This window comes from Pinus tabuliformis, chromosome Q, assembly GCF_031772625.1.
Source record: "Pinus tabuliformis cultivar Carrire ecotype Pingquan chromosome Q, CPIR1, whole genome shotgun sequence".
Lineage (NCBI taxonomy): Eukaryota > Viridiplantae > Streptophyta > Pinopsida > Pinales > Pinaceae > Pinus > Pinus tabuliformis.
In genome coordinates this window covers 41,708,696-41,732,097 of record NC_142296.1, presented here as the reverse complement: position 1 = coordinate 41,732,097, position 23,402 = coordinate 41,708,696, and the positions used below count along the sequence as shown (strand labels likewise).

General features: G+C 39.7%; 1 protein-coding gene across 2 annotated transcripts in view; it reads left to right on the top strand.

Annotated features, from left to right (window-relative positions):
- Positions 1-23,402, top strand: part of LOC149218188 (zinc finger CCCH domain-containing protein 17-like) — a 55,977-nt gene that overhangs the window by 17,482 nt on the left and 15,093 nt on the right. Inside the window, exon 1 of one of the 2 annotated variants that reach the window (XR_016248613.1) lies at positions 6,852-7,896. The exons of the other annotated variant lie outside the window; for it this stretch is intronic. The gene's annotated coding sequence lies outside the window, so the exon portion shown is untranslated. Of the gene's footprint in view, positions 1-6,851; positions 7,897-23,402 lie in introns of those variants that run through there. 2 annotated transcript variants of the gene reach the window in all.

Below are 23,402 nucleotides of genomic sequence, written 5' to 3'. Positions count from 1 at the left end.
TGGGAAGAATGCCAAGGGAGGCTCTTGCTTACCTTATACAGGTTGAGGCTTATGAAAGAAGAGAACCCACGGATTCAAGATGAACTTGAGGTCTTGGAAAGGAATGTTGAAGAAGAACTTCTTCGACTTGGTTGGGCAATGGAGCAGGATGTAGCTACAGATTGCGATGAAGAAGAAGAAGTCGTGATGTATGAAGATGTTGCAGATGTGACAACGATGGAGGAAGAACTTGAGGCACTTCCAATTTCTCAAGTTGAACCAGGATCGTACATATTGCAGACATTGATGGATGAAGGCACTCACATGGAGGAGCCTCATGATGAAGTAAGTATTCCTATTATTACTTGTGTTTCATTGGAGATTTTGGAGGATGGGCCATATGCAGGGAAGGGCAAAGAAAGTTTGCTGATGTGATGGACAACCTTACCATGGATGTCTCCGATGAGACCTTGTGCGGAGAAGTAAGGAACATTGATTGTTGCAGAGCTTGTTGGGGCAGGTTGCGACCTCATGGCAGGGGATGCAAATGCTCGTGACAAGGAAGGAACATGATGAACATTGCGGGGGATGGGTTGTGTTGACCACTACTGGTCAACTACCCATGCAGTACACCCCCTTTTTCTTTGCAAGAAAGGGGCAGCACCTGATCAGCGTATCCGTGCCATCCAGCAGTCGTCAGCAGCGTGATCATTTCAGTTGTAAACCCAGCCTGCATGTATGAATTGTAAATAATCTAAGCAGATCAGAGTCATGTATGTAAAACTGCCTGGGTGGACCTAACTTTCTATGATAATCTATGTCCCGGAAGGTTTTTCGTCTCACCGATCCATGGATCGGCAGAGTTTTCCTTCAAACCTGACCCCAAAGCCGGGATGGATTTTGTCATTAGAACTTTAGGAAAATCCTAGTGTGTTAAATCTGCTAGATTATAGTTGTGTCGCAGAACTGGGTGTTTTGTGAGGGTCTGTATTAAATGGGTTTGTCCCTTAAGATGTAATTTTGTAAAAGTCATGATGTAATGTGTCCTGAGGGTCGAAAAATGTTTTAAATCCCCTCATGAGTCCTAAGTCCTAGGTCCTAGGTGATGTTTCCGAAAGCTTAGTTCAGTGATCCATTTTAAATGAATTAAAAAACTAAAAAATGAATAAAAATAATAAAAAATTAAAAAATGAAGCAAAAACCCTAACTAATAAAATAATAATATTTTAAGTTAATAAATCGACGGATGAGATCAAGAGATGTCTTGATCCTCATCAACGGTCGAGATCATTTCTACGTGGATCACTCGAACTAGCCGTTAGGATCATTTCCTTTATATAGGGTCTTAGGGGGTCATTTCAAGGCATCTGATCTGTGAGTCTGTACTGAAAAAGCTCTCTTGTAATCTGATTTCTGGTTAATAAAAGAAGACTTTGGGGTCCAAATCGTGTTGGTGTTACTCTCTGGAATTGCTGTGAGATCTTTAATTTTCTTCATATTTCAGTTTTCAGCCATTAATCATAGCTTGTTTTTAGAGTAGTGTGAGCACAGGTATCTTGTTCACCTGCTAGGGTTTGAGGGCTGCTAGGGTTTCTGAAATAATGGCAGGTATCTCCATTATTTCCTGAGATCTAGCAGCATTCTCTCTCTCTTTGCTGATGGTTGCTTGAGATGTGCAGGAAAACCTTTCTGAAGGAAATTGTGGGCGTTTGGGGAAGTTCTAGGCTGAACCAGCCGACTCCCACTGGCTTTTCTGTGCAGAGCCCGGCTGATTGTTCCCTGGGTTAATCATTCAAAGTTTCTTTTCTGTTTTACATTGAGAGATTTTCTTTCTGTTCACAGTGAAGTTCAAAATTTCTGATATATTGAAAACATTACTGCAATTACTGCTAAATCTGGCTGTTAAGGGGCCAAATCTGTAAATTATTAGCTGATCTAGGGTTTTCAAGATTCTGCCTTTTTTACAATTTTTTCATTAGGGTTTTCAGTTTTGGTTTTATGTACATATTACTTGTGGGGTGATCTGGTCTATTTCAAGTTGCAGGGTTTCTCAAGCATCCAAGGTTTCATCAGAGCTGTCTGCCGCTCAGGGGATCAAGCTTCCTGCAAAACATTTGCTGCTGCATGAACCAGCCAGAACCATTTATGGGCTAATAATGAAAGAAAAATATTGATCCGTTTTATAAATCACTGCTGGGGGACTTATGTTTCAGGACAAACGCCGGACGCATCGCAGAAAGGAGACAAAACTATGTATAATGTGTAAAGACGCAGCGTGAAGCCGTTCGTCTCTTTCTTGCTCAGTCAACAGAAGGCAATAGTATGATCTTCTCTATATCAGATCTGAGTACCCAGGTGCTTGCTGCCGCTGTCATTTGTAGAGAATCGAATCTGGCCGCCAAATCGATTCATTGTTTATGTGCTTGTGCATCCATCCTTTGCTGAGCCAAGGTTTCAAGACCATATCCCATCAGCAACACACGCTCCTCACTCATGCAAAGGTTCTTCAATCCTCAGCGTGAATGAACGCCGGATTTGTGGTGCGTTCTGAAACGCAGGTCATCACATTAAACCAGCAAGAGGAGCCACAGTTTCCAGGCATCGAAAAAATCAAATGAGGTAAGTTCTGAAACGAGTTGAATCTCTGCCTGTCGAGAGCCCTTAACTCACTTTCGATTTCTGCTGATGGATATCGTAATGATCAGCTAATGAGTATTGATATAATGGTAATGCGTTTTTTTTGTTTTCCGACGGCTAGGGTTCCTCTGCTCCCTTTCCCGATCAGTTGCGTCGTTTTTCTTTTCTGTCTGCGTGAGTTATATGTGCGGACCAGTGAACTCAATTTTTTGGTTTACGCTTTGGTTATTCGATTTGATGCGTTGTGGTTTCTCATATGTTACAGCATACGTTAGCATAGTTTTGGGTTCACGTTTCGATTCAACATGAAAGCGTATTCGACTTGTATTTGGTTTGAGTATTTTGATAGCCTAGCGTAATGTTGTAGATTTTAATGTGTTTTACATAGTTACGTTTTTAGTTTTTTAGATTTTGATTTAGTTTTTTTTAGATTATAGTTTAGGTTTGTATATTCACATAATTTATTTTTTTAGATTTTAATAGTTACTTTATTTTTAGTTTTAATTTTTTAGGATTTTAAAATTTGTAAAAAAAATAAAAAATAAAAAATATATAAAATAAAAAATGAAAAAATATATTTTAGTTTTATTTTTAATGGTTAGAATTTAGTTTTAGATTTTTTCCTTTTTTGATTTTATTAATATAAAAAATAAAAATAAAAAGGTTTAGGTTTTGTTTTATATTTTTTATATAGTTTAGTTTTTTTAGTTTTAGAATTTTAAATTTTTTAGATTTCTAATATTGAAAAATAAAAAAAATTGAAAAAATATTTAAAAAATTTTAAAAAAATAAAAATTGTGGGAAATTATTTTTGCCAGTCTCAGGAGCTTTCGCGTTATATGTTTTATGCTGAGATGCTAAATTTTCAAGTTTGAGATACGAAATTTGATATCTGGTTAGTGATTTACGATTCTCGTGGTGTTTTAAGGCATTTATCTCTTCGAAATTTTCAGTTGCCAGATATCGTTTTGAGCATTATGATTTAGCTGATGATAGATGATTGTTGTTCATGGTTCATGTCTCTATATCATTTAACAAGTAATCGCTTTCACAACAATCTCTTAAGGCACTGGTCTTGCTAAGTTAATCAAATCCATCGAGTGCTTTTCATATCGTGTCTTGTGTCTCCCAACCAACTGGTCAACAGTTGGTCTCATCATCTCACAGGGACTACCCCCCTTAGCCGCGGGAGACAGGCTTAAACGGAGGGATCGGGGATCAGAGTGACAGCCCCCGGTCTGAGCGTTGTCGTGTCAATCTGCGCGACAACATTTTTTGGCGCCGTTGCCGGGGACAAAGTTTTTCTGTTCCTGGAGTTTCATCGACATTCACCTTCTCATCTCTCATCTCTCAGTTGAGCTGGCAAATTCAATATTTTGGGCATCTTTTCATCCCATATCAGCAGCATCTCTTGGGTGTGTTTCTTGTTTGGGTAGCGACTCCACTTTCTCATTTTTTCCCAGACAAGAAGCTTTCCTCATATCTGCTTGTGGTTACTTTTTGGGTCCTAGAATCAGATTCATTGTTCAAGTGGCGACTCCACTTCTTTCATCTCTTAATTTTCTTGAGCAGAAATCTCTTTCTATCATCCATTTGATCCTTCATTGTTCATCATGGATTATTCATTTAAACCATGTCGTTTTACTCACCGTCTCCATGATCTTCCAGAGGAGGCCATTCCTGAATTACCTATTTTTTCAGATGGTGATCCAATCGCTCCTAAAAGGCATCTAGACTTGTTTATTCGCATCATGATCATATATTGCAGACCCCCTCAGTTTAGTCATGGTGATATCAAAATGCGTCTATTTGTCCTTTCTTTAAAAGATGATGCTTTGAATTGGTTTAACAATTTTCCTAAGGATTCTTTTACTTCTTTAAATGACATTGTAAAAGCTTTTGAAGATAGATATGGTTATCCAAACAGCTTGCCTTCTACCTCTAAAATTGTGCGACAGAATAAAAATAGTTTAATAAGAGGTCCAACGGATGGTGAAAGATCCCAAGACGACTCTTCATGTCAGAATGTGTCATCCACCGGAAATATTGCAGATCAAGTTCATAACAATGAAAAGGAGGAGCAAAAGCAAATAATACAAGATTTAATGATGCTGGTGAAAAATATGGAAAGCAATCAAACTAATTACGTCAATGATGTCAAAACTTTATGCACCCATCTTGAAAAACGTAATAGGGAGATTGAGGTCATGCAAAATCAGCATGCTAAGGAAATTGAGGCCATAAAAACTAAATGTGAAATAGAAATTAGAAGCATACAAAGCAAGATGTCAGTCTTAGAGGAGAATATGGTGACCATGAAAACTGATCATGATAGGGAAATTGACTCTATGCAAAATAAGTTATTCACTATGGATGAGGAAATGACTATCATGACATTCAATCATAATAATCAGTTGGCTGACATGCAAGCGAATCACAGAGAAGAAATAAATTCCATACAGCATTGCTTGATGAACATAAAGGAAGGAAATGTTAAAGTAATAAAAGATATGCAAGCACACCATGCCAAACAGATTAGTGCTATAAAGGTTGAACACTCTAGTCAGATAGATGCATATAAAATACAAGTTCAAAGGTTGCAGCAATTGGAGAATGAGAGAAACCAGGTGACATCAATAGATCAGGAGCCTTCTCATTTGTTGCAACAAGCTCCATCTTATTATGAGGAGGTCATTGGTTCAATTGAAAGATGGTTGATTGAAGGTGATCCAGATAAGCTTAAAAACGATAAAAATCAGATGCAAGACACAAAAAGACTTAGCATGCATATCTTACACACTTCATCTGATAGTTTTGAAACAGAAAGTACCAGATCATCAGTAATTCAACCTGCCAGAAAGAAAAAGCGTAAGAGAAAGAAGATGAGACGAAGATTTGATACATCAGACGGTCGTGAGCAGCTTGATTTTCAGATAGGAAAAAGTCCTACCATATGCAAAATTGGACATGACACATCCGACAAGCAGCCCACATATTTGCCTGAAAGCAGGCAAATGCTCAGTATGCACTACATTGAACACATCTGATGCCGTAGGGCATCCTTTTGTAGCGTATTTCTAACCCTACTCCTTGTTTTTCCGCATTTTCATTTCTGTTTTAGATAGTTAATAAATGAAGAGTTTTTTCTTTTCTGGTGCTCAATGTATATGCTGATTTTTGGATGGACGCTACTTATTTTTGTGTTGTATGGATGCAGATTCTGGATTCTCACATTCCTGCAAGCAGCAACGTGTCCCCAAGTAGAGCCAGATGTTGACCACTACTGGTCAACTACCCATACAGTACACCCCCTTTTTCTTTGCAAGAAAGGGGCAGCACCTGATCAGCGTATCCGTGCCATCCAGCAGTCGTCAGCAGCATGATCATTTCAGTTGTAAACCCAGCCTGCATGTATGAATTGTAAATAATCTAAGCAGATCAGAGTCATGTATGTAAAACTGCCTGGGTGGACCTAACTTTATATGATAATCTATGTCCCGGAAGGTTTTTCGTCTCACCGATCCATGGATCGGCAGAGTTTTCCTTCAAACCTGACCCCAAAGCCGGGATGGATTTTGTCATTAGAACTTTAGGAAAATCCTAGTGTGTTAAATCTGCTAGATTATAGTTGTGTCGCAGAACTGGGTGTTTTGTGAGGGTCTGTATTAAATGGGTTTGTCCCTTAAGATGTAATTTTGTAAAAGTCATGATGTAATGTGTCCTGAGGGTCGAAAAATGTTTTAAATCCCCTCATGAGTCCTAAGTCTTAGGTCCTAGGTGATGTTTTCGAAAGCTTAGTTCAGTGATCCATTTTAAATGAATTAAAAAACTAAAAAATGAATAAAAATAATAAAAAATTAAAAAATGAAACAAAAACCCTAACTAATAAAATAATAATATTTTAAGTTAATAAATCGACGGATGAGATCAAGAGATGTCTTGATCCTCATCAACGGTCGAGATCATTTCTACATGGATCACTCGAACTAGCCGTTAGGATTATTTCCTTTATATAGGGTCTTAGGGGGTCATTTCAAGGCATCTGATCTGTGAGTCTGTACTGAAAAAGCTCTCTTGTAATCTGATTTCTGGTTAATAAAAGAAGACTTTGGGGTCCAAATCGTGTTGGTGTTACTCTCTGGAATTGCTGTGAGATCTTTAATTTTCTGCATATTTCAGTTTTCAGCCATTAATCATAGCTTGTTTTTAGAGTAGTGTGAGCACAGGTATCTTGTTCACCTGCTAGGGTTTGAGGGCTGCTAGGGTTTCTGAAATAATGGCAGGTATCTCCATTATTTCCTGAGATCTAGCAGCATTCTCTCTCTCTTTGTTGATGGTTGCTTGAGATGTGCAGGAAAACCTTTCTGAAGGAAATTGTGGGCGTTTGGGGAAGTTCTAGGCTGAACCAGTCGACTCCCACTGGCTTTTCTGTGCAGAGCCCGGCTGATTGTTCCCTGGGTTAATCATTCAAAGTTTCTTTTCTGTTTTACATTGAGAGATTTTCTTTCTGTTCACAGTGAAGTTCAAAATTTCTGATATATTGAAAACATTACTGCAATTACTGCTAAATCTGGCTGTTAAGGGGCCAAATCTGTAAATTATTAGCTGATCTAGGGTTTTCAAGATTCTGCCTTTTTTACAATTTTTTCATTAGGGTTTTCAGTTTTGGTTTTATGTACATATTACTTGTGGGGTGATCTGGTCTATTTCAAGTTGCAGGGTTTCTCAAGCATCCAAGGTTTCATCAGAGCTGTCTGCCGCTCAGGGGATCAAGCTTCCTGCAAAACATTTGCTGCTGCATGAACCAGCCAGAACCATTTATGGGCTAATAATGAAAGAAAAATATTGATCCGTTTTATAAATCACTGCTGGGGGACTTATGTTTCAGGACAAACGCCGGACGCATCGCAGAAAGGAGACAAAACTATGTATAATGTGTAAAGACGCAGCGTGAAGCCGTTCGTCTCTTTCTTGCTCAGTCAACAGAAGGAAATAGTATGATCTTCTCTATATCAGATCTGAGTACCCAGGTGCTTGTTGCCGCTGTCGAATCTGGCCGCCAAATCGATTCATTGTTTATGTGCTTGTGCATCCATCCTTTGCTGAGCCAAGGTTTCAAGACCATATCCCATCAGCAACACACGCTCCTCACTCATGCAAAGGTTCTTCAGTCCTCAGCATGAATGAACGCCGGATTTGTGGTGCGTTCTGAAACGCAGGTCATCACATTAAACCAGCAAGAGGAGCCACGGTTTCCAGGCATCGAAAAAATCAAATGAGGTAAGTTCTGAAACGAGTTGAATCTCTGCCTGTCGAGAGCCCTTAACTCGCTTTCGATTTCTGCTGATGGATATCGTAATGATCAGCTAATGCGTATTGATATAATGGTAATGCGTTTTTTGTTTTCCGACGGCTAGGGTTCCTCTGCTCCCTTTCCCGATCAGTTGCGTCGTTTTTCTTTTCTGTCTGCGTGAGTTATATGTGCGGACCAGTGAACTCAATTTTTTGGTTTACGCTTTGGTTATTCGATTTGATGCGTTGTGGTTTCTCATATGTTACAGCATACGTTAGCATAGTTTTGGGTTCACGTTTCGATTCAACATGAAAGCGTATTCGACTTGTATTTGGTTTGAGTATTTTGATAGCCTAGCGTAATGTTGTAGATTTTAATGTGTTTTACATAGTTACGTTTTTAGTATTTTAGATTTTGATTTAGTTTTTTTTAGATTATAGTTTAGGTTTGTATATTCACATAATTTATTTTTTTAGATTTTAATAGTTACTTTATTTTTAGTTTTAATTTTTTAGGATTTTAAAATTTGTAAAAAAAATTAAAAAAATATATATATATAAAATAAAAAATGAAAAAATATATTTTAGTTTTATTTTTAATGGTTAGAATTTAGTTTTAGATTTTTTCCTTTTTTGATTTTATTAATATAAAAAATAAAAATAAAAAGCTTTAGGTTTTGTTTTATATTTTTTATATAGTTTAGTTTTTTTAGTTTTAGAATTTTAAATTTTTTAGATTTCTAATACTGAAAAATAAAAAAAATTGAAAAAAGTTTTTAAAAATTTTTAAAAAATAAAAATTTTGTGGGAAATTATTTTTGCCAGTCTCAGGAGCTTTCGCGTTATATGTTTTATGCTGAGATGCTAAATTTTCAAGTTTGAGATACGAAATTTGATATCTGGTTAATGATTTACGATTCTCGTGGTGTTTTAAGGCATTTATCTCTTCGAAATTTTCAGTTGCCAGATATCGTTTTGAGCATTATGATTTAGCTGATGATAGATGATTGTTGTTCATGGTTCATGTCTCTATATCATTTAACAAGTAATCGCTTTCACAACAATCTCTTAAGGCACTGGTCTTGCTAAGTTAATCAAATCCATCGAGTGCTTTTCATATCGTGTCTCGTGTCTCCCAACCAACTGGTCAACAGTTGGTCTCATCATCTCACAGGGACTACCCCCCTTAGCCGCGGGAGACAGGCTTAAACGGAGGGATCGGGGATCAGAGTGACAGCCCCCGGTCTGAGCGTTGTCGTGTCAATCTGCGCGACAACAGGTTGTGCTTTAGCCATATGGAGAATTGGCTAAGTGCCCGACATGGCTCATGGATAGATTGGAGAGAGGGCACACCAAAGTTATGATGATATGATACTTGGGTGGACTTCTTCATGGCTATGACCAAGAGGCTGTCTTGGTGGACCTTTAGTGGGGGAGGCAGCGATGATGAAAGGAACCTGTGATATGATATGATATGATGTTATATGTGGTTTGAGTGACCGAGGGCACTAAACTTGTTTGAGGACTAGGATGAGATGATGGATGCTGTGATAAGGTCTACTTAGTTAGACAACATGGGCAACTTGAGTCATGGACATCGTGTTGGATAGATGGAGCATGGCAGACATTATGCAGGGACATTATGTAGGTGCACTTATATAGAGATGTCACTTATGAGCATCCAATGAGGAGTGCCAAGGCAGGGATGTTGTGTGGATGGACTTGCTGATGCAACATGGAGACATTTTACTTATGAGTTGATGGGGATGTTGTGCACTTTTGTACAACAAGGCCATGGACAGGTTGGATTTGTGAGCAGACTATGAGAGTATTCCTACCACATGGAGTGCAGAGGCATCTTGCAGTGGCATTTTAGACCAAGACATGCATGCTTGCCGAGATGTTGGACGGAGATGATTCGTGGAGCTCATGATGACTTGAGATTGTTGCAGCCATTGGAGACTTCATGTTATGGTGGTCTTGGAGTATCTGATCCATTGAGGAGCTGAGGTCAGTGGTGTACCTGATTTTAATGTAGTGTGGGATGCATACTCTTGGGCACATTTATGGGGTGTGTTCAGAGGGAGTGAATTGATGGAGATGATCGAGACAAGACACTTTGGAGTTGATGGAGTTGCAGCGATGATGATGCCTTGGTGGCAGCACTTGGGCATGGGCTGATCTGATGAGACTTAACCACTTTGATATACATAGTGGCTGATTGGTTTATGACCATGGGCAACACATGGATGATGAGATAGGTGTATGCTTGTCCCCTTTGATAGGTTTGATGGATAGCATATCGCAGATGTGATGGAGGTTGCTTCATGGACTTGGATATGGTACATTGAGAGTTAGTTTGATGGGAGGAGATCTTCATTTTGAGGGATGGACCTCACACATATATGGATGCTGATGTTTGGATAGATGCGACTGATTGATATGAAGCACATCGACATCAACATCATGGACAACATGTTACAGACGAGATGGGGACTACTTCATGGACCTAGGCATGGCTTACTTACATTTTGATGGAGATGGCATGGGTTCTTGATGAAGTTGATGTTGTGATGAGATGCTGAGAGAAACGACCGATAATGGCATGAGGAGGTGCATTTTCATGATTTGAGTGTGATGGTTGGACTGATCACCCTACTAGTTCGAGTCATGGGGAGCTATAACAATGTACTGAGCTATGTCTAAAAGATATGTCGGGGTTTTTACTGAGATATGTTTGAGTTGGGTTGGAGTATCATGGTATCAGTTCACATAATGACGATACATGATGGGGTTGACACGATATATGTTGCAGTGATAGCATGTAGCTTAAGTTGGAGGGAGTAGCCTTTCATGGTGTGTTAGCATGTGGAGATTGCGACAGATGTGGTTGATGATCATGGATTGAGGAAACTTTCCTATTCATGGAGTCATGAGCCTTGATGGTTTATGCGATGACAGAGCAGAGGTGCGCAGCATGGACATTCTGCAGATGCTGGAGCTAGGGACACTTTGTGAAGTCGTATGATCGAATTGTCGAGGACGACAACCATTTAAAGTGGGGGAGTACGTCACAACCACGAGCTAAGGCGCGCTCACAGGTGCGACGGGTTACGGTGGGAAACAAACTTCGGTTATGTGTGACGAGTCGAGTTTGTGACGACGAGCGGGTGTGTTCGGTTAAACGCGCCCTGACAAGTGAGCGATGACGAGTTGTGCGACGATGCGATGAGTTACTTGGAGATTCGAAAAACTGAGATTGGGAAAATCGACTAAGTATGGGTGCACGTACGACGATTTATAAGAGGTGTCTAAAAACCGACGAGTTGGGCCGATGGATGATGGCGGAAGCCCTGGGCGGGCCGACGTGCGGAAACGAGCGAGTTGGTTGGCCGACATGTTGTTTGGTATTTTTCATGGGCAATTTGTGTGGTCAGCCTGAGCAGGCCGACCCACCTTAACTCATGGAGAACACCTATATATTGGAGATGGCGAGTTGGAGAAAGGGGCCATTGAACCCAAGCAAGTTCAAGTGAGCAAAGCAATACTTGGGCGAGCAAGAGGAAGAGAAAAAGAGCAAGGGCGAGGTGTAGGCGGACCGAGGGCCGTAGTACCGAGCCGAGAAGAAAGAGAAGCGACTTACGGAAGGTCTGCGGTGTGACGAGCTGTGGAAAGTTTGCAGAGGGCGCCGAGCTGCGGAAAGTTTGCAGAGGGCGCCGAGTTGCGATGAGTTGCGGAGGGCGACCCAACCCGGCGGGGTGGGCGCCTCTGCCTGGCGATGAGCTACGGAGGCGATGGTACGGACGAGCTGCAGAGGTTGCGACGAGTTGCGGACAGTTCCCGGTTCGACGAGCTACGGAGAGCGACCCAAACCGGTGGGGTGGGCGCCTTTGCTTGGTGACGAGATGCATGACACGACGGACGTGGGCAACCCTGAACGACGAACAGGTGGGCACTGCTGAACGGAGGGCAACCCGACACGAGTAGGCTGAGTTGCTAAAACATTGGCAAAATTGCTAAGGTGAAATTTGGGGCTTCTTGGCAAAGGTTGTACTTGTAAATAAAATTGTAAAAGACTGAATTATTATTATTGGGTAGACTCTAATCTGGGAGTTTCCCCTCCCATTAAAAGAAAGTATTTCCGCTGTGCATATTGATAAATGAAGATGATGTAAATGTTAACTAAATATGAATGTTATTCCGCTGCATGAATGTTAACACTTGAAGAATTGGAAAATTGGTTAAGTGTTGGATTTAGGCATAGTCCATACACTCTAGTATTGGTGAAAAGAAAAAGTGTAGTGGTGCCACACCTATGTGCAGTTGAAAGACTACCGTCAGGATAGGGGCGTGACATAGATGGTGACAGGTATGCCCGATTTCACAGCAGAGCATGAAGGTGTATGTCCGGGATGTGCCAAAGGAAAACTTACAAAGGGACCATTCTCCTCAAGTAATATCAAGACCACAAACATATTGCAATTGATCCACTCCAACATATCTGGTGTGATGCCCGTAAACTCCTTGGGAGGATACTTATATTATCTCACCTTTGTGGATGATTATTCTCGCAAGACCTAGATTTAGTTCTTGAAGGAGAAGGATGAAGTGTTCACCTAGTTCCGACATTTCAAAGCCTTGATCGAAAACCAATCCGGGAAGAAAACCCAGATATTGAGGACTGGTAATGGGACTGAGTATGAATCCAATGAATTCCAAGATTATTAGAGAGAAGATGGCATTAAGAGGGAGACTACAATGCCATACACTCCTGAGCAGAATGGTGTGGCTGAAAGGAAGAATCGTTGTATTGTAGAAGTTGTCGGTGCCATGCTTCATGATCAGGGCCTTCCAAAGTTTCTATGGGGTGAAGTTGCAAATACCGCCGTGTATGTTCAAAACCGATGCCCTCATCAAGCATTGGACTCCAAGACTCCTGAAGAAATGTTCACTGGTAAAAGACCCGATGTCTCTCATTTTAGAATTTTTGGAAGCCCCGAATATTTTCATGTGCTGAAAGAGAAAAGAAGCAAATTGGGTGCATCTGGGAAGAAAGGAACCTTTGTGGGCTATAGTGAAAATTCTAAGGGATATAGAATTTATGTGGTTAGTCAAAAGGAATTTGAGATAAGTCATGATGTCACCTTCGACGAAGATATGGCCCTTAGGAAGATCAATAACCTTCCTATCCTAAGGAAGGACAAAGAAGCTGACACAGGAAATCAGGGTGAAAAAGAGGACGAAACGATGCCTGATGTTGATGAACCTGTGGATCCTATTGATCCACTCCCTCATGAGCCTTCCTCCTCCAAGAGGAGACCCTCATGGCTTAGGGAGACTCTCGAAGATGCTGAGAGGCACATTGCACCAAGGGGGACTTTCCGTGAAAGCAAGAAGCCGAACAGGTACCAAGGATATTTGACCACCATGAGCACTATCATTCAAAATGAGCCTTCATCATTTGAAGAAGCCATGAAGCAACAAGTATGGAAGGATGCTATGAATGAAGAATACGAGTTAATCATGAAGAATGATGTCTGGGATGTGGCCCCTAGACCCTAGGACAAATTGGTTTTCACTTCTAAGTGGCTCTACAAAATCAAGCATGGCGCTGATGGAAGTGCAGAAAAGTTCAAGGCTCGCTTTGTTGCTTGAGGCTTCTCTCAAAAGGAAGGTGTAGATTAAGATGAGATATTTTCACCTGTTGCCTGATACACCACCATCGCTCGATCATAGCCCTTGTTGCCTCGCAAGGATGGAACCTACCTCAAATGGATGTCAAGTCTGCCTTCTTGCATGGTTCAATCAAAGAGGAAGTCTATGTGGAACAACCCAAGGGGTTTGAAGTTCATGATCGGGAATCTCATGTATGCAGGTTGAAGAAAGCTCTCCGTGGATTGAAGCAAGCACCCCAGGCTTGGTATGAGAGGATCGATAACTATCTGATGAAACTGGGATTCACTAGAAGTAAAACCAATCTGAACCTTACTTTAAGGTTGAAAATGATAAACCTCCCATTCTGGTACTTTATGTGGACAACCTTTTTCTGACAGGTGCAAACCCTCTCATTCACAAATGTAAGAGGGAGTTGGCTTCTGAATTTTAGATGAAGGACCTAGGACCGATGCAGTATTTCCTAGGGTTGGAGGTCTGGCAAAATCTAGGTGAAATTTTCCTCTCAAGGAAAATATGTTGTGAAGATATTCGAAAGATTTGGGATGGTGGATTGCAAGCTTGTGACTACTCCGATGGAACTTAACTTTAAGAAGTTATGTGGTGGTGCTGCTAGACCTAAATTGGGAAATGCTTCTGTGTATCGTCAACTCATAGGAGCACTGATGTTCTTGGTGAACTCCTGTCCGAACACATGTTTTGCAGTTAACACATTGAGCAAATAGATGCTTGAGCCTCATCACATACATTGGATTACTACCAAGAATCTTCTGAGATATCTTTAGGGCACAATCACTCATGGACTGAGATACACTGCCGGAAATGTGAGACTGCATGGTTATTCTGATGTTGATTCGGCTGGCAGTGTGGTGGATCGCAAGAGCACTTCTGGATGCTTTTTTTCTTTGGGTTCTACTTCAATATCCTGGATGAGTAGGAAGCAGAAATCGGTTGCCTTGAGCACCGTCGAGGCCGAATACATAGCTACAAGTATGGCCTCCTGTGAAGCTGTCTGGTTGAGGAAGCTCTTCAGTGCGCTGTGTGGACTTGTGCTGGATACCACCATGATCCTCTGCAACAACCAGAGTGGGATCCGATTATCAGAGAATCTCGTGTTTCATGATCGCTCCAAGCATATAGATATTAGGTACCACTTTATTCGGGATATGGTACAACGAGGAGCAATAAGGCTCCATCACATTGCAACTGATGAGTAGGTCACCGATGTTCTGACGAAGCCTTTGGGGAAGTTCAAATTCTTGGCCTTCCGAGAACGACTTGGAGTCGTGGAGAGACTGTCTTATGAGGGTCTTGTATGAGATGGACATTGAGCTCTGGGAGCTCCAAGGGGCTTGGGGTACTTCTTGGAGCAATGAGCAACCATAGGGTGAGTGGTTCATCCTTCCCCTGTGATACCCCTTGGCGGCATGTGGGCAGGACGAGTGGTTCATCCTTCTCCTGCCAAGACAGCCTACCTGTGCAGTCTGGGACTCATGGGAAGTACCTCTCATCTAGGTAATGAGTAGGGAAATGAGGATAGGGACCATAGTACTATCGATAGACGCATTGTGTACTACTGTACTCCCTATGTTAGGATGTCCGATATTGATCTCAGATCAATGGGACCTGACTTCGGGTCAGTAAGAGTGGTATGAGACACTCTCTTTTGATTGGAACAGACTTCGGGCCAGTAAGAGTGGTATGAGACAATCTCTTTTGATTGGGGCTGACATCGGGTCAGTAGAGAATGGTATGATACATTCTCGATCACTTCTTCTTCTTCATAGTTCGACAGAGCAGTGCATGGATGGCAGGGATAGTACAGATTGGCAGATAGATTAGCAGGTGGAGTTCTCCCTAGTTGAGAGAGAGTGTTAAAATTGGCAACTAGGGCCAAACTCCACATGGGTCATCTTATTTATGACCGCTGATATTTTTATTAGATTCCTCTCTGGGAGAGGTGTAGGATTGGTCTAAATATCGTCTGATTCTGACATGTACAATTGAAGTTATGAATTTATTTTGATTATGGACAAATTGTCAAGGTCGGCCAGCAAACTCATGTGGGCTTAGAAGCGCAACAATCACATCTATTCATCCTCAACATTAGCCTATAAATACATGATGCCTCATCCTCATTTGGACATACTTCACTTCTCACATATCTTTCTCTCCTCACATGATTTATGGATTTCTGGGCAGCTCTCCACATGTGTGAAGGACTGTACTTTTTTGTTCTAGCCATTGACCAATGTTGACCGAATTTGCAGAAGGTTGTTTTGATTGCATTGACCTGTTTTTGGTGCGATTTTGGGTGGAGGAATTTTGTCCTAGCAGGCCGCAGATATGGGCACAAGAACTGAGGCAATCTGACCTCCTATTTGACCAATGTTGACTGTAATAGTGCTGGCCGCAGGGTTGACTTGTGTTGACCAGTTTTGACTAGATTTTTTCAAACTGTTTTGGGCTTATTAGACTTGCTGTTGGAAGTCGAAGTTGACTGGGTTTGACTGAGCTGAATTGAGGAAGAAATTTGCCCTGTTGACCATCATTGACTTTTTTCGTTAGGGCTCCTTTGCTACTACTATAAATTATTAGAATTTTTAAATTGTATTATCTCTCTCTGCTAAACTATTGAAGACTAAAAGAAGATTTGATCAAGGGTTTCCCTCGATTGGGGTTTGTCCCTGGCTGGTGCCACATCTTGTGTCTTCTTGTCTTCGCTTGTCTTCGACTGTTTATGTTTATGTTCTATCAACATTTACTTACATGTTTATGTGATTGCTAAAATGAAATTGATATTGGGCTCATAAAGAAATTGAAGTAAAATTGCTCTAAAGCATAGAGCATACCATTGTTGCCTAAAATTAACAGAATGGGAGCTAAAGGTCTCTCTCTTTTCTTTCCTTTTTTTTGGAGTCTCATTTCCAAGTGGTCCCATTCCCTCCCTCCCCTACCTTATCACCCTAATAAGGATAGGTAGTTATTGTGAAGAGCCAATTCCCAATGTACCATACTGGGAATGGGATCTGAAGGTCTCTCTCTTTTCTTTCCTTTTTTTGGAGTCTTGTTTCCAACTAAGTTGTAGGAAATGTGGGTCTAGGTTCCGTTTTCGTACAGAAACGGGGAAACCCATACCGTATGGCCCGAAAACTCGTTTCCCGCCGTACTGGCCCATTTCTTGAGGAGGAAACGTGGCTAGTATAGTCAAAAACGAGTTTCTGGGCCGTACGGCGGAGTTTCCTCATGCAAATTGACTTTTTCTTATGTTTTTTTTTCATTATTTTGTTTTCTATTTTTTTATTGGGCGACTAAAGTGGCTTCTAGTTGCTTCTAGATGCCTCTCTCAAATTATAAAAGTGACCTTCACCACATCCTCTCATCACACAATTGAGCAAGTCGTTTCTCTTGGAGACTGGCGATTTTAGCAAAGGAGAGGAGAGGAAGAGAGCAGTGGTTTCAGCTAGGGTGTTTTCAACAGTGAGCAGGAGATTTCATATATATAATAAAGGTTGATTTTGAGATTTGGATATATAATAAAGTTTTCTTTTCGATATTCCGATATTTTTATTTTCATTATGTGATCTTTCATGAGCAAATGTGATGTAAATTTAATCATAATGTTTAAATGTAATAAATTATAATGTATCATGTATGCTTTAAGATTGCACATAACATTTCTTAAATGTCCTAAATTCTAATATCTATATATATATATATATATATATATATATATGTGTTTCCCCGTTTCCAAAATTTGGGGAGGTCGCGTTTCGTACCCATGCCCGTTTTGGAAACTCGTACCTGTTTCCCCGTTTCGTGCAACTTAGGTTTCCAAGTGGTCCCATTTTTCAAGACTACTACATGCTTTCACGTTCATGCAACTTAGGTATGAGTAGTGGTGGCATCAAGAAATCTGAAAGGTTGATCCTTAAAAATAGCCTCTGCAATTTCAACCACTCATTGTTTCTGCAACTTCAATGTTTCACGGGCACTAATACAAGAGTAGCATCTCCAACACCAACAAAATCCACAAATACTCTTCAGTGGGAAGCACATAACTTACTGCAGCAAAAACCACAACAGCATATGTTGCATCGTGTTTTGTAGCTTCCTGCGGTATGACAAACTGTATTTACTGTAAAGGCTGCTATGCTCTAGGGTCATGTGGAGAGCATGGCCATAAACTGGTGGTGGAAGACCATTAGCTAAGCACATTTCCGAGGGAATTGTTATTGCAATTCCACTAAGATGCAGTATTATAGTGAACATTTTATTGGAGAGAAATGAGATGCAACTCAAGGGAGGGTACTTGAATCCCTTACCATTTACAGTAGTGATAGCTTGGATAGCCATTTGCAAAGGTTTTTCCATGGATTCAATTGTCAAATGATGCAAATGCATGAGGATTTTATAGATGTTAATGTAGAGATCTGAATCTATAGATGAGATGTCCTCTTCTTATGAGCGATGAAAACCAACAATTAGCTCTTGTCATGGTCCTCGTAAGAAAGATTTATTTTCATATTCTATACTAGAGGCTTATTTCCAAAAATCTACACTCCAATGTAAATCCCATTCTTTCCATTAATTCAATTCATATTCAAGGAACTTATAAAATTCCCACAATAAATGAGAATGCCTCTAAAGCAATGTGTTAAGATTTAGAATGTAAAGAATGCTCTCCATTGCTGCAATTTTCATAAGGTTTCTGCATTTATTTAAGAGTAATGGGATGGGAAAAATGAACAAGGAGTGATTATTTTTTTTTCTCTTCAGACTTCTAACCAAAAACACTTTGATTGCCATTGCCTTGCATGTCTTTGCTCAATCTATTTTATCTGCAAATCTTCTAGACCCAAAACATTCAACATGAAGGAAAGTTTTTGAAAGTCAATACTCCAAATTCCCTATAAAAATCTGCAATCCAAATTAAGTGACATTTCAAATAATTACATAGAAACGAAAGTAAATGAGTAATTCTATGAAGCTTCTTCACTATCATTCCTCAAGCGAGAGCAACACTCTGTAATGCTATTATTTATAACAAATAACAATTGATGAGGATATGGCTTAGTAAAAGATTCATCAAATGCACTGCAACAGTGAAACCGCCAAACTACAAGAGAATGCAAGCACAAGTTTATAAGCCTCTGTTTTTTTTAGCAAAAGAAAAACACATTGAAAAATGGATTCCTCAAGAGATTTCAGCAGTCTTTTCACTTCCCTTTTTGGTAGAGCCAAAGTTGAACTCTCACAATAGGTTTGAATATCTCTTTTCTCTAGCAATGAGTACCATGACTCGATTTCTTCTCATATCAGCAATACCTGACAATGTAAAATGCATTCCAGTCATTTCAATCTTGATTTCTTGACCATCCAACAACCATCTAGTCATTCCCACCACAATATTGTCACAGAATTAGGACTCAGGAGAGCCAGCAATTTCAAGCTCTTGTCAATCAATGTTTAGTATCATGAACCTTATAGAAATAAAGTTATATGGAGAGATCATAGATCCATACACCACCCATGCAATATCTACTAACTCAGAAGGTAACGAGAAAATCATAACAGAACTGGGTAAGGGTGAATTTCAAGCGTTGAATAGGTACTATTTGAAACATTAAAAGTAAGAGCACCACAAACTCACAAAAGATTTAGTCTAGAAAGAGAGACGATATCTTTGAGGCTTTTGGCATATGTAATTTAGACTAGATAATCAACATCCCTTCAAGCACCTACCATGAAAAAAACAAGTACCTCTCAATATCAAAGACTACCCAACAGTACAAGATAACCAAAATCAACAAACAAGATATATCAAGAGAGAATGCATAAAGCTCAAACATATCAAGAAACTTTCCAGGGCTAAAACCAACGAATTAATATAAATGTAGAATCCCCTACATACTGAAGCCCTATTTACCTAAATCCTAGCATGCCATACATGGCTCATGTAATCCCGTGACATTCTCTCATTGAAGACATTCAATTAGTCAAGACTTAAGGTATGACATTCTAACAAATCCCTGACAATCTCAATACACAAAAATGCAATAGCTAATCCACACAAATGAGGAATGATACAAAACACAACACACAATTGTGACCATAGGGAATACATCAGAATACAAAGCCCTCTACCTTAGCATGACAGATATTGAATCACAATAAAAATGCCTCCATCCTCATTGCCTTCTTTTGCATTTTCCTGGGTGTAATGAGTCCACTTACTATCTCAGTTAGTCTTTAAATGCAGAACATATATAGGCTACTTGGGTTCCATTGCTTGTGGCTCATAGAATTCTAATATATATGATGGCTCTAATGATTCATCTGCTGAGAAATCTATGGGCAGTTAGATTAGGTGATTTATCTTCTTTGATAACTACTTGTGATGTATTTTTACTTAACTTGATTATCTTCTTCTTTCACTTGATTATTATTAGTATTCTCTTCATCAAACAACTACCAAACCATAAAGAACAATGAGACAAATGACACAAGATATAAGCGATCAGCCAGGGACAAAACCTCTCCAACTGAGAGGAAAAACTGCACGAATTCTTCTCTTCTTATAGAATCTTCAATTGATGAATTCCAAGACCTATCACCCTTGACCAAGACCCTCCAAGACCAAGTCAAACCTTTCTTCCTTAACGAGCTTTCCTTCTAGCAACTTTCAAAATTTCGACCTCCCAAAAGATTCTTCTGCAACTTCAACTTGCCCAGCAGATTGTTCTAGAACTTCAACCTACCCAACAAATTCTTCTGCAACTTCAACCTTCGCAACAAATTCTTCTGCAACTTTGACCTGCCAAGCAAATTCTTTTGAAACTTTGACCCAATAGTTTCTTCCTAGCACTTCGACTTGCCCAACCCTTTGACTTGCCCAACAACTTTCCAGTACTTCGATTTTCCTAGTACCTTTCCAGCACTTCGATTTTCCCAACAAATGTAGAAACCCTAGCACGAGAGAGAGAGAGAGGGGCCCAAAACTTTGATCTTGTTCTTCTTCTTATTTTTCTTCCTTTTCCAACTACTTTCTTAAGGAGATCGAACTTGCTTAAGAGTTTATCTAAATGAGGCCGAGTTCCTTCTTATTTATAGGCTTTTGAGGGGGTACAAATTGTTATTTTTAGGCCGACTTGTCCCTTCATGTAGGCTGACTTGTTCTTTGCACCATGACGAGGTCTTGGAGGGTCTTTTGATTTTCTTTTGACTCAAACAAATTTTCTTTACAATATGTAACATGCCCAAAAGAGTCTTTCATACATGACAATGACTCAATTGACTTTTAGACTCAATGACAAGCGCTAGAAGCATTCAATGGGTGCTTGACCTAAAAATAATTTCCCTTGAGCATGAAACCCATGCCTCAAGAATAACAATAATAAATTTATTTTTTTCATTACATCAAATACACAAAATCATGATTACATATTTCATTATGAAGACCGAACCTAGTTACATATTTCAACACTCCCTCTTAACTAGGGAGGTATTCATAATCCATACAAGGTACTTGGACATTCTTAATATGAAGAATTCTCATAAGAAGAGTCGGATTGGTAACCCATCTGTTTAGCATCATATCATCCAACATTGTCACATAGCAAGGCCTTGACTAACAACTCTATCTCTCCACAAGATCAGAGCACAATGCTGGTGAGACCAATGACTTATAGACATCATCATCATTGTCTCTCAAGGTACATGCCCCACATGGGTGTTCACAAAGTATGTCCTTCTAGGACTATTCTTATCTTGGGTTCCCAGTCCTCAAAGAATATCGGTCCTCTTCGACTACTCTTATCTTGGATGCCCTACCTCATCCTCAAAGAGTATCGGATGTCAGATGCTTACCCAATCCTCCATACTTACTTCCCAATGTGAAGACATGAATGACGTGTCTATCTCTTCCTCTCAACTAGGTAGATATACCCATTCCTATAAAAGGAATGTACCCAAGCTCCCTTTTATCCAGGGACTTGTCCAAGCTCCCTCTTAACCAGGCACTTGTCTAGGCTCCCTCTTAACTAGGGACTTGTTTCCAACAACTTTCTGCTATTGGTGGAGCTCATGGGACTTTCATCTCCTTGTGGGGATTCTTTCAATGTCATGAAGTTCATCCTTCTATTATGGAGCCTTCATCAGTCGTAGGGCATCGACCATCCATCACTTTCCTTCATGAGCTACATCAGTGATGGCATCCTTCTTTCATCAAAAAGTGATCTTCTAGTCCACATCTGGTTTTTCTTTATACAATTACCTCCTCCAATTCATGTTTACTTTCGAATCTTCCATCCAACCACATGAGTGCTAGTTGTAGATGACATCTACAAACCTCTTTTTGGTAGCCCTGTATCAACCCATCCAGATGTTGTTCAAAAATAAAAAATGAACATCAAATCAAAGTTACCTTTTGTGATGGCCTTTTATCATGACATCTTGCTTGCCTACAACATATTGCACATTCATAAACACATCTCCAAGACTTCATGTGTCAAGGGTATTCTTTCTTTTATAGACCTTATCAAGGTCTTCATACCTTCTTCATGGAGATGTTACATCAGATTCTTTATCGGATGTTGATTCCTTATCTTATGAGATCATAGTTGCAACTTTTACGATCTCTTCTTTCTTCCATAACATATTGCTTCTCCATGAACTTCTTGACAAAGTTCCTTCATCATGATTGTCAACCACCTCATATTCCATATGAGGACATATTATGTTGATTTCATCTTGTCAATATGTGAACCTTGCTTTCATGCATTTTTCAAAGGAAGAAATCCTTGATCATTCTCACAAGGTGGAGCATTTACCCATGATGTCAACAACTATATGATTACATGACTTGATATATCAAATATATATGTTGTAGCCTAATCTTGCACAGTCAGAAAAATCTAAATTGCAGGTGAACTTGGGCTAGTAATTAAAATTAAAGGATGCTCATTTTAATGAAGGTTGTTCTAACAAGGCTATGAAATAGGTTTGCACAAATTTTTTCTGCTTTTGTTGAAGCCAATGCTTATAATTTCTGTTTTAAAAAATTATATATAAATTTTTGGGGCACAAACACTATTATGCTCTCAACATAATTGTGACGTGACATAACATTAAAAAGATGAACCCAAGGCTCAATTCGAAGGTTTCAAGCCAAGTACTGACTTCATTAATCAACAATCAAAGTCAGAGTTCACCATGATCTTTGACGGTTTGGATGGAAGGTATGCATAAAGCAAAGGAGTTGAGGTTACTTCTTACAACTCATGATATAAATGTGGGGAGGCTATACCCATTAATAGGGTTGGAACACAAAATCTGATTGGAGAGAAAGGTACTTGCAAAAAGAACATAAGAGAACGTAAAACTTAGTCAATGTTCAGCAACGTCCAGTGTTCCAGATCAATGGTTCACAATTACAGTGCTCAAATCAATGGAGTCCCAACAATACGAAGTACACGAAACTTATGCAAAGCAGTGGTCCCGTAAGAAGTATCCTCAAACTACTCATCGAACAAATTGACAGTCCAAACACCACTTGTACTTGTTTCCAATAACCGCTAAGTGTGATCCTAAAGACGGTTTTGGGATTTATGAAACCACCTTTCTCGGATACGTCCATAAGTAGGGTCACGGGGCTACTCGTCCATTAATAATTTTATTATTATGCATACGGGCCACATGTTTCCTTTAGTGCGATGTTGAAATTTTAGAATATGAGACTTCATTTGGGCCAAATATGATGTTTTTACATGTGCATTATCTCAAATTATTAAAATCATTAGATTGAAGGGATTTCATTTTAT